The sequence below is a fragment of the Littorina saxatilis genome, linkage group LG14 (genome assembly GCF_037325665.1).
Source record: "Littorina saxatilis isolate snail1 linkage group LG14, US_GU_Lsax_2.0, whole genome shotgun sequence".
In the NCBI taxonomy this organism is placed as follows: Eukaryota; Metazoa; Mollusca; class Gastropoda; order Littorinimorpha; family Littorinidae; genus Littorina; species Littorina saxatilis.
Window position 1 is genome coordinate 6,339,450 of NC_090258.1, and position 16,910 is coordinate 6,356,359.

The 16,910-nt window shown below is 42.2% G+C and overlaps 2 long non-coding RNA genes across 3 annotated transcripts in view; both read right to left on the reverse strand.

The window, feature by feature from the left end:
- Positions 1-1,093: 1,093 nt before the first annotated feature.
- LOC138947000 (uncharacterized) lies at positions 1,094-7,298 on the reverse strand. The gene is made up of 3 exons (XR_011449510.1): positions 7,130-7,298; positions 4,402-4,561; positions 1,094-1,579 (listed from the first exon to the last, which is right to left on the reverse strand). It is a non-coding gene; the product is annotated as an uncharacterized lncRNA (long non-coding RNA).
- Positions 7,299-13,181: 5,883 nt separating this feature from the next.
- Positions 13,182-16,910, reverse strand: part of LOC138947001 (uncharacterized) — a 28,907-nt gene continuing 25,178 nt past the window's right edge. For both annotated transcript variants that reach the window (XR_011449512.1, XR_011449511.1), the window contains exon 3: positions 13,182-13,518. This is a non-coding gene — a long non-coding RNA (uncharacterized lncRNA). The remainder of the gene's footprint in view (positions 13,519-16,910) is intronic.

The window sequence follows — 16,910 nt, forward strand, 5'->3', positions numbered from 1 at the left end:
ATCTAAGCCTGTCTGATAGTTTTGATATAACTCAGTTATATAAACTTGTTTATAGTCTTTATAAGTGAGCTGAACATGTCTCAAAGTCATAGTTTGATAGTCTTTATATAACTACTTGATCTAAACCTTCAGTAAACCATCTCTTGACGGTTGAAAGGCTGCCATATTCGTAGCGTTCATTAATTAATTCATATTGTTTACATGTGCCAATAATGTTGTAAAACTGTACCTAAGGGGATATAATAACGATTGGCTGTAGCTTTCGAACACAGAAAAAATTATTTCAGTATTGCAAAGTGGTGTTGATAGTGTCGAATGTAAACAGAACAGTCTCAAACGCCATCTTTGGTATACGAAACGTCACGAACTGACGTCAACGGTCTAAAAATAGCCCAAGTCCTGGAGAACTGTTGCTAAACAATGCAATAAAGAATTAATTATTTCTCGTAATTGGTAAGGACTTCAAACCTAAAACTTTGCAGGAAGCTTAATTTATACATCCCCGCAACGACGGGAAAAGCCCTGGAAGTAATTACACTAATTAAATAGGACTATGTCAGCCTTTAAGCCTTACCCTGTGCGCCGTCACGGAAGAAGACAGGCTGGTAGAAGAATGCAATGGCATGCCGGGAAGATGGCGGCAGCGACGGACAAACTGTCGGAACAACTGTTGTTGTCTGTCCACCGTCTTTTCTGGCGCTGCCATTCAGCTATTCCGCTGTTTTGCGGCTTTAAGATATACGTCTTCTTTGACAGAGACGTGTGTTGCGAGTTTGTGTTGTCATGTTTCGCTGGAGAGATGAAGGTGTTGTCATTGGGCGATCTTTACGCTTAATTATTATTTATGCTTCCCTAATGAATCTGGTGGTTGTTCTCATTTGTCTTGTTTGCTGAATTCACTAAAAGAGAAGAGAACGGATAAGCAAGGAAAGATGACACAAAACGGATATACAAAAACACACAAATAGACGCGCGTAGGCGGAGACAGACAGACAGACACACACACACGGAACACACGCACACACACACACTATCGACGAATAATCCGTGACACGGAAGTTGAACACACCAGAATTAAAAACAGTTCCAAAAATAATGTTGTAGACTTTAAAAACGTACAACGGAAGGACCCAAGATCCAAAAGTAATCAGGAAATATCATCGCAAACGTTCGAAAAGTTCCTGAATTTTGGTTGTAATTAGGGAAAATATATGTGTATGTTTTTTTCTGTAGTCTTTTTTGGAAGCACAACCTGTCAAAGTTTGTCCATTTTCACTCCTTACATTTAGTCAAGTTTTGATTTTTTTTTGCTGACATCAGTTTGCATTTCCACATGAGTTTGTGACACTCGTCATCACGTGACTGAGCCCAAAACACTTGCTGATCTTCAAAGATTATTTTCAGATGCTGTGGCTCACTCTGCGCCGGGACGACTGCGTACCGTGACGTCACTTCCTACCCGGAAGTGAGGGTCTGCTGCATTCGCACGCCGACCCGCCCAGCTGGATGGCACACAGGTAGCCGCACACGTCTGTGGTGGAGGGGGCTGGGGTGGCGGTGGTGTGCTTCCGTTGCTGAGCTGAAATCAATCGATGGTAACAAACATAACATTACAATAGTCAATGCCATGCCATGCCATGCCATGCCAAGCCAAGCCAAGCCAAGCCAAGCCAAGCCAAGCCAAGCCAAGCCAAGCCAAGACAAGACAAGACAAGACAAGACAAGACAAGACAAGACAAGACAAGACAAGACAAGACAAGACAAGACAAGACAAGACAGAATTGTACAGTACAGTACAATACAATACAAAATAATGCAGTACAATACAAAACAGTACAGAACAGTTCAATATTGAACAATACATTACTTTTCAATACAATACAATACAATACAATACAATACAACTTTCTTATCTTAAAAAGAGAAATAACATTATTGCTGGCTATGAACACACAAAACATTCACACGGTAAATCCTTCTTGGTATTAGTTTAAGTATTGTTCATTGTACAATGTACCAACATTGACTGATTCCATATTGGTATTAGTGTTGTTCATGGTACTGGTATTGACTGGTTTTGGTAATAGTATTGTTCATGGTACTGATATTGACTGATTCCATACTGGTATTGGTTTTGGTATTGATTGTTTGTTTGTTTAACGCCCAGCCGACCAGGGCCATATCAGGGCGGTGCTGCCTTGACATATAACGTGCGCCACACACAAGACAGAAGTCGCAGCACAGGCTTCATGTCTCACCCAGTCACATTATTCTGACACCGGACCAACCAGTCCTAGCACTAACCCCATAATGCCAGACGCCAGGCGGAGCAGCCACTAGATTGCCAATTTTAAAGTCTTAGGTATGACCCGGCCGGGGTTCGAACCCACGACCTCCCGATCACGGGGCGGACGCCTTACCACTAGGCCAACCGTGCCGGTTTTGGTATTGATATTGTTCCTGGTACTATCATTGACTGGTACTGGTATTAGAATTGTTCATGGTACCAACTTTGACGGATTCCATATTGGTATTAATATCAGTGTTCTTCGTGGTACTGTTAAACGATGTTTCCTTTTTGGCATTTGTTGTATTATTTTAAGTGGTATTGTTCTTATTAATAAGAATGTTGTTGTATCCCTAATGAAAGTTTGTTTTCAGGCAAAACAGAACATTGAAATATCTTTTGCTTATCTAAATGGAACAAACTAAAATTTTGTCGGTATACCCAGCCTGTTTGCAACAAATAAAATGAAATCCTTGTGAAAACAACCAGATTTTGTTTTTGTTTTTCTCCGAGGAGCGTAAAAAAAAACATGCCCTTATGCGGTAAAGCCTTGAACTAATGGGTAGTATGTACAATTATGCCTCCTATATATTCCCACATTCTGAAGCTTTATATTAAATACCAGCAATCAGTACACGTGCGTACAGTTCCGTGCTTCATGTGGACATAAACAGATGGCTCTTGTACTGGTTAGGCCTAAAAAAAAAAAAGTGTGGTTACGGTAACCCGACCTACCCTATTTTTAGGGGCCGACCCTATAACTTTTTATTACATTTGTCAAAACAAAAAAACAAAAAAAAACCGAGTGCAGAAAACGCAATGAAAGCGAAAATCGCCCGAGTCGCACACTTATTTCCCTGTCAAGTAGGTTTAATTTGTACACATTAGAAAAAAAGTTTACAAAAAAGAAAAAGTGATTGCCTACCTTCCTACCTTTGGCTATGTTACCGTAACCACACCTATTTTTTTTTTGGGGGGGGGGGCCTTAGCCATCAGTCGAGGGCCACACCTGTAATCTGACCGATCACAGAATCTGTTACTTTTTGTACCCATCTTCTTTGAATAGGCGATTTTCGAAAAAAAACTCTTTCAGGATTTTCGGCGGTCTGGAAGAGTAAGTAATGCAGCACGCGCGCAATATGATACCCTTTTCTTTTGAAAAACAGAGTTCACGAGTTCATCGGAGTTCAACATTTGTTGCAGAAATGATCACTGGCACGTAGTCATCGCTTACATAGAGAATACTACATGGCTTGCTGTGTCGTACCAGATTTACACGAGTTGTTTTTTAAAATATTGAACTGCGAGCGAAAGCGAGCTGTTCACTATTTAAAAAAGCAACGAGTGTAAATCTGGTACGACACAGCAAGCCATGTAGTATTCTGTTTATCCTACATACTGTACTTACGTGTATTTTACTGAAAATGTCCTGTATTCGAGGCAGCTAAATTGAAGACGCTTGTTTCGGAACCTCGATCTCTTCTAAAACCTCGTGCAATCTATTACGTCAAAGCAAAGAAACGTCACTCTGAAAGTGTGGCGTGACGTGTTAGTTCTAAAGATTCATCGAGAAAGCGCAATTTTTTTCTTCTTCTCTATAATGACGTTTGTCTCGGTGACTTTGGCATCATTAGCAGTGGAAAAACAGGTCCCTGCTAGACTTGCTTGACATGACCTCATTTACATGATATACACACGTGTGATTTGACCGATTATTATCTCACGGGTGTCTCTCTCACGTATGTAGGATAAAACGTGTTTTGATTGAGGTCACGTTGGTTATGGCTTGAGGTCACACGAGTTTAGATAAACACACGTGCCTAGCGAACACTTTTAGTGATCAGCAAGCTATTGGTGGCGATTGATATGGCTCCGATGTTTATATTTTCGGAAGAAATTGGTTTCATATTAATCGCACGCTGCATAGCATACACATCATAGTTAGTTGTTCGTCCCGATCGCAGAAGTAAAGCCGATCGGAAGCGTGGAACATGCTCCGGATGTTATGTAAAGCTAGTTGTTCAGGTAAAGGAGCTCTCACTCTCCCAGACCGCTGAAAATCGTGACAGAGTTATTTACGGAAAACGACTTTTACAATACAATGCAGCACTCACCACAGTGGCAGTGCCGATAGGTGCTGGGCACAATGTTTGTGTAGAAGGGATCCTCGCAGATCACGGGGCAAAGGTCATCCAAGTCTTCACATCGCGATGACGTCATTGCCAGCAACAATAGCGTCATCGTCGTCACCAGCGTTTGCGTCATTTGTGTCATCTTTTGGTAACGAAAAGTAACAAAGTCATGGGGTTATAGGTTCAGTTCACAGGCACTCGTCACGAGCGGGTCGGGATCAAAGTGGGCGGGGCCTGTGCGCTCTCAAGACTACTACTACAGTGTCTATATATATATATACGACTAGTGTCTGTGTGTCTGTGTGTCTGTGTGTCTGTGTGTCTGTCTGTTCGCGATGCACGGCCAAAGTTCTCGATGGATCTGCTTCAAATTTGGTGGGCTTATTCAGAGAGACCCCGGACACAAACTCATCGATGAGATATTTCAACACGTGCTCTCAGCGCGCAGCGCTGAACCGATTTTGGTTCCACCTCAGCTATTTTGGTTCCACCTCAGCTACCCGGGCCCCCATACCGACACACCATAGCCGCTACACCACATCACAACGCCAAAGTTCTCGGTGGATCTTTTTCAAATTTGGACACCGTATTCAGCTACACCCCGGACACAATATCATCGATGAGATATTTCAACACGTGCTCTCAGCGCGCAGCGCTGAACTGATTTGGGTTTTTGTGTTCATTTCACCATTATAAGTAACTCTTCCTTATCTTCTCCAGTGTTTGGCGTTTATCTCCCTTCCTTCGTGTGGCTTTCCCGTTCAGTTGTAAGTTACTACTATTTTTAGAATGTCACTGCGCTGTCCACTGCGCTGAGCGTCTTCGGATATTCCCGGCGTTCTGTTACTGTTACTATTTTTAGAAGGTCAACGCAGTGTACAGAACGTAAATTGGACCCGTAAATTATCCTCACTGTAAAAGTGCAAAGGTCGAATCCATTTATAGCCACGCGAAAAATACACTGTCATCTATCTCTCTATAGATACGGCTTCTCTGTGTTTTTGTGTGTGTGTGTGTGTTTGTGTGTGTGTCTCTATGTGAGCAACACCTGTGCATTGTTCAGTTCTGTTTGTGATGTGGTCTGGCGGCTTTTGTGTAATTTTATGTACTGGCCTTCCTTTGAGAAGCCATAACTTGCTCAGTCCTGTTTGAGTGGAGTTCGCCTCCAAAGGTGATTAACACGGTTACATTCGTCGACAAGGATGTTACTCGATATGGTCAGGAATGTCATTATGGCCACTGAATCATTTTCGTGCTGTTCCCATTCCACGAAGCTTGGCGGGTCCATTGTTCGGACCCGGCGAAGCCGGCGTACGGCTCTAAGTACTTCTTCCCGGCGAAGCCGGCTACCCGGCGAAGCGGGTATTCATTCTAGTATAATATATAAGAAAAGACGACCGTCCATCACAAGTGACATCCAAGACATAGGCCCCGCCCACCTCGTGACGAGTGCCTGTGGTTCAGTTTATGAGAAAGAAATCTATTGACAATGACAAAATCAATTCTTCCTGTGCAATAAATCGTGGATTCCACCACAGGCCTATCCAGGCTTTTGCCTCTGGACACAATCATCCTACCACACGGACACATACCTTTAAATCTGCCACTGCATGCTACCACATATAGGGGAAGGGCTCCTAACATGGACCAATTTTTGTTTCATGCTGATAACTAGCTTGTTTTCTTGCGAAGAAGTTTCATTTTTTGTTTGGTAGTCCTTCTCTCTTATGTTAACTGTTGGGACTTATAAGAGTGAAATCGCTTTGATAGACATTCAGCAAAACTTTGATATAGAAAAAAATCACAAATGGTCCATATTAGGAGCCTGGGCGCCCAACATGGACCATTGAAGAGGCCTTCCCGAATCCCTGCAAAAAAACCACCTATACTTCAAAATAAATTATACAACTTAGTGTGCAAGTCAGAATAATTAAAATATGCTTTAGATTGATCTGTTTCGGGTTGATGAGAGCATTATTTGAAGCACACCAGAAAACTAAAGAAGCTTATCAAAAACAGAGTGAAAATAAGTGAAATTATCAACTACCACAAAAAGAAGACTATTTAATATATTTTTTTGAAATCTTATAAGTTATTTTCAGCAAGCTTTTTAATGAATTAATGAGAACAGCCTTTAGCTTTTATTTTCTTCGATTTGTTTAAGGTGGTCCATATTAGGGGACTCACACATGCTTTGTCATTCTGTGCAGCAACCCACAGACAATATTGACTTTTCAGTACGTTTACAGGGTAAAAATTGTAACGCATGATTTCAACACATAAAAGTGTCATTCCTTAGAATTCCACAAACAAATAGACTGCTAACGTTCCAAAATTCATAATCAAACAAACAACAATCGTAGGTTGTTGACAACGTTTGATTTATGACAAAACGAAACGTTCAATTCACTGTACTTCGACAGTGTGGTATTTAAAGTGAACAAACACAAACACTTATCCAGAGTGTTCCATTGTATATTAGTATTGTTATGTACGACATAGTGATCGTACTTGTGTTTCTATAAGTTTTCCATGTTATAATTCTTCCATGTTTAAATTGAATAACATCTTGTTTAAACCAACCACACATGATGCACTCTCAAAAACACAAAGCCAACATATTATATCAATCGACAACGGTTGGATTTCTAAAAACAAAATCAGACGAAGAGTAGCCTATCAAAACGCAAGCACTCTATATTCCCCTTACCGTTGTTGTGAGTGGTCCTGCTGTGTATTACCAAGGTCCGTGCTGTCGAATCGTGAGGACTTCAATCTAGGCTGACATGGCCTGAACACAGCACGGTACAGGCACTATATAATGTATGCCACACACGCCCAATGCCAGACTATAGTAATATATCCCTTTCTCGTGGTTTTCCACACAGTCTGCTAAAGATAAGCCGAGTTTCTCGCAGTAAACTGGCCTGATTCTCGGCTATCGTATGTTTGAAGAAGTAGTCCAAAGACAGTGTGTGAGTGTGTGTGTCATAGCAAACCGAGTGTCTACCAGACGGGAAAGTCAAAACAAACCAAAACACACACAAGAAAAATGTTCATTCAAAATGAACAGCGTCGATGCAATGTCCACCAAAGATTTATTTTGGGAAGTGTTAAAGGTTAGGGTCAAAAGTTAATGAATTGCATGTTGTGCTGGATATATAAATTGTTTATTTCAGTCAATGCTTGATTCATAAGTACATTTTTCAGCATGGTGCATCTACAGGAGGGTGCTCCAACAATGATGCATAGTGCCAACATTTAGCGCAAACTTTTCACAACAGTGCATTATTACCACAAAGCGCATACAGCGATTATATAGTAGCAAGTTGCACTAAACATTTGAACAAAATGCATTTTGTTCAAATGTTAACAGCACAGCACCAAGTTTTGCATAAGTGCACAACAGCACTGACCATTTCACAAAAGTGCATTACAGCTGTGACAATTTTACAAAAGTGCATTGACCATTTCAGGCAGATGGCTAACATGCAGATTTCGCTTTTGTCTGTCTTTCTTTGAAAAGTAGGCATGTTCAAGATCGATGAAGTCATGAGCAATTGGGTTAGATGACAGAAAAGATTCAAAAACGTCAGATTCAGTTAGATGACAGAAAAGATTCAAAAACGTCAGATTCAGTGTTTTGGGCACTGTTGAACAGGAACATTCTCTCCTGTTCAACAAATGTGGGTTCAATTCAAAAGCAACATTGTCACAGATAGGCTAGTGTTACATTTCTGTAAAGTTTCAAAAACATCTTCCATGTTTTGGTTACTGTTGAACAGAGGCATATTTTCCTGTTCAAAAAAGTCTGACACAAATGTGACCCTCCACCACGAAATGAGTCGCATGTCACCTCGCGCGGTTCTGCGCTAGGCTTGATATAAGTCCGGAGAGTGTCTGGTAACAGCGTGAGGGTCACCTTAGTCACAGGCGTATAACTCAAACAGTTTCCGCTCTTTTCTAAAACGGTTTTCACCACTGGATAGAGCATAACAAACTCTTTAGGAAAATGTAAAAATATGAAAATCATGCAAAGGTGACATGCGACTCATTCCGTGGTGGAGGGTCACAAATTGTCGTAGTTGTGGGTTAAGGTTCGATCTATACTGTCCTTCAAACGAGTCGTAGAACCGTCATTGTCACAGATAGTGTTACATTTCTGTTTTACATTCAAACGAGTCGTAGAAGTAGTAGTACATTTGCGTTTGGTTGTTTTTTCTTTTAGATTCCTGTCACTCATACTAGCAGTATTGATTGAGGTACATAAATCTGTTGATGTACAGGGATGACTTGTTTGTAATGAATCCTTGTTTCCTCCACATTGAGTTTGCATTGCAGTTGGACAGAAATGAACAGGTGTTAATTGATAAACACATTGATAATGGCTTTTGAGAAAATCAATCAATTCTGCAAAGGAATTAACTTGATGACATCAAAACTGCAGCGCCATTTGAAGAATGGTTACCATTTCTGTTTCTTTGATGGGAATCAAACAAATAAAAACATTGACTATCCAAGTTACCATGAATGGCAATAGTTGACTCCTGAAAAGTAGCAAGGATATAATTTGAGACGATAAACGCCTGATGCAATCCCTCCTCAAGGTCAGTCAACTCAAAACCTTCATCATTCGCAACATCAGTAGGCAACACAGCGGGATTCGTATGTCCAGAAATCATGTCGAAAAATATTACATTTCAAAAGCATGTCCAACCACAGTTGTTGGCAAGTGTTCGTGTCCGAAGTAGCCTTCAGTGTGTGTATATGTAGGGGAGACCGGGGCTAGTCCGCCTACTTTTATGCTTTTGGTAGCATAACTGGCGAGTTTGATGAACTAGAAGACTGATTTTTTATTTTACATCAAGACAAATGTGTAGCTGATATCAACGTGCAGACAGTTTTGATGTGCGCATGAACATTTGTTGTACATACTGCTTTAAGTAGACCTACCCTAACGTAGGCGAACTTGCCCCAAGTCGGGGTAAGTCCGCCTACAGGGTGGGGCAAGTCCGCCGCTCTCATCCCATAGTATGTACAAGACTAGTAGTGGGCAAGCTTTAGTGGGAAAGCTTTTTTAATTCCTTTCAATATTCAGCTTCAAAAATGCCAATGACAAAATACGAAAGAATGTAACACAAAATTACGTTAGGGGAGACCGGGGCTAGTCGCCTACTTTTATGCTTTTGGTAGCATAACTGGCGAGGAGACCGGGGCTAGTCCGCCTACTTTTATGCTTTTGGTAGCATATCTGGTGAGTTTGATGAACTAGAAGACTGACTTTTAATTTTACATCAAGACAAATGTGTAGCGGCTGATATGTGACCCTCTACCACGGAAGGATTCGCATGTCACCTTTGCATGATTTTCATATTTTTACATTTTTCTAAAGAGTTTTTTATGCTCTATCCAGTGGTGAAAACCGTTTTAGAAAAGAGCAAAAACTTGTTGAGTTATAAGCCTGTGACTAAGGTGACCCTCACACCGTTACCAGACACCCCCCTGGACTTATATTAAGCCTAGCGCAGAACCGCGCGAGGTGACATGCGACTCATTCCGTGGTGGAGGGTCACATATCAATGTGCAGACAGTTTTTGTGTTCGCATGAACATTTGTTGTACATACTGCTCACGGCGGACATGCCCCATGACAAATAGGCGGACTTGCCCCCGCACGGGCAGGCAACTCGAGTGCCAGATAGCGAGCACAACATGGGAAGGAAGAAGCAAAACTTTCGTCAGAACTCGACCTTAATTAACACTTTTTCACTCGACACCAAGACTAAGTATTTGTTCTCAGAGGTAATGCATCAAAACCTAAGTCAACTCCAATGCATTCATGTCACAAAAATGAAGAAAAGCACTTTTTGTGATCTGTACTCACGATATATGGGCGCGCAACCTTTGAACTTCTGCAGGATATGGCGGGAAGAACGGACACCACTATCACATGGTCTGAATGACTAAAAGGTGGCAAACGTAAGAATAAACAGACAAAGACGGATGTGCCCCGGGGGCGGACTAGCCCCGGTCTCCCCTATTCATGTGACAGAGAACGTGACCTCATTGTTCAATCCTCTCTCTCTCTTCTTTCTGATTCGAACGCACACACGCAAGAACGTAGCCTACGCACGCATGCACGCGCACGCACACACACACACACACACACACACCCCGCTGACGCACACGGCAAACCACGCACACACACACTGACTGTCGGCAAGCATCTCTTTTTGTTTTCTTTACCTTTGTTTATTGTGTTTTCGATATTTGTGTTTATTTTTTGCTTGACTTATCTGTTTTATTTTAATGTTTGCTATCCACATCGTGTGATAAATGTTTCTTCTCAGTCTCCGAGTCAGTTTAGTTTCTGCACGCCGCTTTGGTACTCCTTGTTTTTCTTTCTGGTGTTTTGTGCGCGACTGATTTGCGGATTTATTTTTATTCCTTTCATATGCAGTTGAAGTGTTGTGGGTGTTATTGTCTGTATATGCTATGTTGCGTCTGTGTATGCCTACAAGAATTTTGGGTGTAATGTGCCTGTGGTCTGCTCGCAGTCGAGCACAGAAAACATGGCGGCGCCCTGCAGGCAAATTCGTGGAAAGTCTTCCCGACCGCAGATACCAGCGTCGTCCGCGACGCTGGAAAAAAGGACAGTCACACTACGTTTTTCTCGTGCATACCGAGTGACGGACTGACCTAAATCATTCACTGAAGCAAACAAACACTGACAGACCCTCGTTGCACCACAGGCGGAAGGTATCGTCCACTGGACTACTACTATCACAGAAAGACTACAAGGTCTGTCACTCACCGTCGAGTCTTCTGTGTTCTTGGAGTCGCTTCCTGGGGAAAAATATAGTTCAAGACGGTTTGCCTCTTCCTACAGTCTGTGTAAGGTCAAATAAATACAATTGAATGATTGTTTGAACTATTATGTGCCTTTAGTTTTCAGCTTCCGTCCGCTGCAGGTTGTTTTTATACTGTTATACGCTCCCTGTATGCCGCTATACGCTCCCTGTATTGCTGTTACACGCTCCCTGTATTGCTGTTATACGCTCCCTGCATGAAGTTACACGCTCCCTGTATGCCGTTATACGCTCCCTGTATTGCTGTTACACGCTCACTGTATTGCTGTTATACGCTCCCTGTATTGCTGTTACACGCTCCCTGTATTGCTGTTATACGATCCCTGCATGAAGTTACACGCTCCTTGCATGCTGTTATACGCTCCCTGTATTGCTGTTACACGCTCCCTGTATTGCTGTTACACGCTCCCTGTATTGCTGTTACACGCTCCCTGTATTGCTGTTATACGATCCCTGCATGAAGTTACACGCTCCCTGTATTGCTGTTATATGTAAAAAATAAAAAAAATAAAAATAAAAAAAAATCGGTTTCCTTGCCAGACAAGGAAACTCAAGGCATCCTGTCAGGGAGAGAATGAGCCGAACTGATTTTGACCTGAGGAGTTCAGGATGAGGTGACACGGCCACAGACACGCAAGCGTAATGCTCTGTCTGGGCGTTGCCCGCTGGTTTAAAACAGTGTGTTATGCTATAACCCATTTGGATGCAAAACTTTCATGACAAGAAGCCACCAGCTTAATATCGTGTTGATTCCAAAAGGCACATGCAATTGAAGATTTCTCGCGGAGAGACTTATTTGGACGGGTGTTAGAACAATGTCTATATACCTATTCACACTGTTTTACTAACTGGTTGCTTGTTTAGTCCCCAAGGTGGGAGGATGTAGGCAGGGACAAGGATGGTGCCGATTTTGCTTGCTATTTTGCTTGTTTGCTTGCTATTTTGCTTGTTTGCTTGTTTGTTTGTTTGTTTTTGTTGTTTTTTGTTGGTTGTTCAGTTGGTTGTTTGTTTATTTCGTAGGTTAGCTATTCGGTTGGTTGCTTCGTCGTTTACTTGCTATTGTGTTTGATTGTTTGTTTGTTCGTTTCTTTCTTTTTTTCTTTTTTTGTCCATCTTCCGTTTGTTTGTTTGTGTGTGTCTTTTAGTTGTTTTGGGGGTGTTGTTTTGTTGTTGGTTATTTTTTTTTAATTTATTTGTTTGTTTGTTGTGTGCATTGTACTCGTAATTACATTATGACCGATGTCATTGTCTAAAATCAAAGTCAGTTCAGCTGTAACAATCCTTTGTTTCGAGGTACTTAACTCTTTAGATAAACTTCTTTTACAATAATAGAGACAGACAGACAGAGAGAGAGAGAAAGAGAGAGAGAGAGAGAGAGAGAGAGAGACAGAGAGAGACAGAGAGAGAGAGAGATAGACAGAGACAGAGAGAAAGAGAGACAGAGACAGACATACAGACTTACAGACAGACTTGCATACAGACAGAACAAAACAGAAAAAAGACAGAGATTCCTTACACGTCTACACAGGGCCTTCTTCCATTTGTACACGTACCAACCTTCTATACACACGCACACTCGCACACGCACAAACACACACACACACACTCACTATACACATGTACACACAAAATCACACATACGCACACACACGAACATACACTGACACACACACCCTCACACACACACACACACCGTTGAACACACTCCGACACACACACACACACACACACACACACACACACACACACTTACGCACACACTATGATACAATCACACACACAGAGGCACACACACACACAATCCCCCCCCACACACACACACACACTTAGGCACACAACAACCACAACTACCAACAGCACAACTACATTATTAACACCAAATCAACAAGAGATACACCGGGCTTGAACTTATTTTCAAGTACATGTTACCGTGACTGCCTTTTCTCCCTTTACAGACAAAATCACCACAAATCATTACACAGATCCAGTAGAATGTAAAACACACATACACCCTGTGTTCTTTTCTTTTTCAGTCAACAGTGTAAATGCAGCAATCGTGCTTTTCAACAGTTATGTAATCAAAATGTCCAATTTCCAAGATGGCGTACCGCGGTGACGTCATTTCCTGCCCGGAAGTGACGGTCGACTGCATTCACATGCCGTGCCGCCCAGTTGGATGGAACACAGGTAGTGACAGATATGTTTTTCTGGGAACGATGCTCTCTTATTCTCTGAAATACAAAACATAAAACGCGAAATGAAACTGTCTCAAACCACTACAAAAAAAGAGGATTTTTTCACACAAAATGAATTCTTTTCTGACTTAAATGTTCTAGTATAGTACGTCTAGCTGGTCATGCATCCAAGACACACGCACGCACATAAAAGCGCATAAACAAACACACGCACAAACACAAACACACACACACACACACACACACACACACATTAACACACACACACACGCGCGCGCGAGATGTAAATAGTTACTATTTCTGTGTGTATGCCAATGTGGATACTTGCTTGCTAGCCTGCATGTTACTCATAATTCCATTTTGGGTTTATTTCTCAGAATCAACTTTGTGAAGTCCCTCTTCAGTGTCCAAACAACCCCGTGTGCACACATGCGCACGATAAAGATCCCAATCTCACAGCGAAAGACTCAGGGCTTGGAAAACACGAAGACACACATGCAGCATTTCTCGTCTCTTATTATCATGATCGTCTCTCGATATTTTGACGAGACAAGCCTAATAGACGATGTTCGGAAATAGCTCTGTCAGGATTGTATGGGTAGTGAAGTAGAGGTTACATGCCGAGTCTCCGTGATTATCAAAAATAATGGTCGAAGTTAGCGGATCATGAAAAATGCGAGCTTCAGCGAGCTTTTTCATGACCGCGAACTGAGACCATACGTTAAAAACTGTATGAAGGTCAGTTTTCTGGGGCAAAATAGTGTATGAAACCGCTGCATATTCTTTAAGTTGATTAGATATTTGCAATTGATTGCGTGTGATCTGTTTATAAAATGAAATATTGTTGAAAACTGACCGTCGGATTGCAGTCTTGTCGATGCAGCCGAAATCTGGAAGGGGAACTACTCGTGTCGCTAGACAAAATATGAGAGTTACTTTTCCTTGGAATCTTGCTAGCGATAAACGATTGTGCACGGCAGATCTGAATTCAGAAAACAACCAAACTCATGGATTTTATATTGTGATTCATGTGTTCAAGCCTGTAGTTGTTGGTTTAAATGCGGTATGGTTGTATTGTTTGCTCCAGAAAGGTATATTTTGTACATTAGAGTGTTCTGAACTTTTGAGTCGCAAAAAGTAGATCCACAATGTGTACAGTCTCTACCCATGAGCTATCGAGGATTCAGGCCCGTTGTTGGGTAAGTGATTTTGGTTGTTGGGTAAGTTACCGAAAAATAACTAGCCCTACAAGTTTACAGACAGAAAGAAGCAGAGGGGGGAATAAAGAGTGAGTACACACACCCTGGCTATAGTGACTGACCTATAATCTCACGTGGGGAAACTTTCTCACGTGACATTACAGGCCAGTCACTAGCGAGGGGATGTGACGTACAAGAACCACGTGTAGTAAGTTTGCCGAGAAAAAGCAAGGGTACTTACTCTTTCACACACTACATTCCCCCCTCTGCTTCTTTCCCTCTGTAAACTGGAAAGGCTGTTTATTTTTCGGTAAACAGCTGAAGCTCGCATTTTCATGATCCGCGAACTTGGACCATTAGGACCTATTTTCAATATTTACTAAGACTCGGCATGTAACTTCCACATTCAAAGCCGACAGAGTGATTTTCCGGATTTTGTCTATTCTACAGTGTCGAAGAAGACAGACGTAGTGTATCACATCATTCTCAGCGTATTACTAATACCTTTCCCGATTTAGGCCAACAGATCTAAAAGGACGTTACATTTTAACGGTCAGTCAGTCAGGTTTATTGACGAGCCGCAGGAGCGGCGAGTCATATGGGCCCGTATGCATGAACTAGAAGTAAGAAACACTGGAAGTAGAGGCCTCTTTTCGAAGTGGGAACTCCCGAAGTCAACTTTCTAACTGTTCACAATGCATGAACTGACTTGAACGCCAAAGTAGTGACAGCGAGAGTATTAAGGTCAAGGTCGGGGAAATTGGGGGAATCCCTACTAATACGCATGCGCACGTTTCTATCAACATTTCAGTCAACGAAAATGTCAAGGCACGTGTGCCGCTCAAAAAGAAAGTAGACACAGAGGGGCGTTCTGCGCCTTTTTCAGATGGTGAAATTGCTGTACTCTTGACAGAAGTGTTTTACGAAAGAACGGTTATTCTGTCCAAATTTCAGAACAGTCTAACTGTTAAACATAAAGACGCTGTCTGGTACAAAATCAAGTTGCCAAAGAAGTGTCGCTCTCTCTCTCTCTCTCTCTCTCTCTCTCTCTCTCTCTCTCTCTCTCTCTCTCTCTCTCTCTCTCTCTCTCTCTCTCTCAGTCTCTCTCTCTTACGACACACGCACACACAGACAAACGTACACTCATGCACATACTGACACTATGACACAAGTGACACTGACGGACGGCACACATAAACACACACACACCGACCACACACTGCACACACACACACGCGCGCGCTCGCGCGCACACATATACACACACACACGCACCCATACACGCACGCACACAGTCACAAACAAATAACCACACACTCACTCTCTCTCACTTTCTCTCATTCTCTCTCAATCTACACTCATACACACACTGAAACTATGATGACACAAGTGACACGTCACACACACACACACACACACACACCCACACACAGTGACATACACACACACACACACACACACACACACACACACACACACTCACCGTAGTGACACACATATACACACGAACGTACAGTTGAAAGTCAAGACATGATATGATTTTTTCAAAGCATAGGAAGGTTTCTTTTGCAAATGAATAAAATTAACACAGAGGCAAAACCCGGTTTTTGCAGCCGGAATGCAATTGCGGAGGCTTAAAAAGGAAAAGATTAATAAAAAAATATGTAGCTCCCGGCGGAACTTGAACCCGGAGCAAATGAACGAGAGTCCGGAACCGTTACCACTGCACTATGTTACTCGTGTAGAATAGAGGCATGATGAAAAAAGGCATTCTGAGTTATTCAGTCGTGCTGGTTTGAAAGCTCGCCACCTTCGCCGAATGACTCGAGCACGTTTTTTTCGGTCAGTAACTGATCGAACTGTCGCTTTTGAGTCACTCTGTTTTAAGCATTTCACCTAAATTAAACAAGAATGTCACAGTCCGTGTCTATGGTGCAAGGTAGGAGACCGTCTCATTGTAGCCAAGTTACGACAGTTGCTCGATTGACGCATTTCACGTCTTCGATATTGTGTCTGAGATCATTTCCCAATGAGCTGCCTTTAAAAACGGAATGTCCTGCAATTGTAGTGTGCGCTGGAGGTTTCTTTTGGATGGGTAAGGACCCTTGAGATGCGATATCGTCGTATAATTATGTCAAGCGAGAGGCCCTTGACATTGGAAGTGGGAACTTCGAAAGCAAAGTTGCCAGCTACTCGGTATGCACGAGCTAAATTGAACGCCGAAGTAGT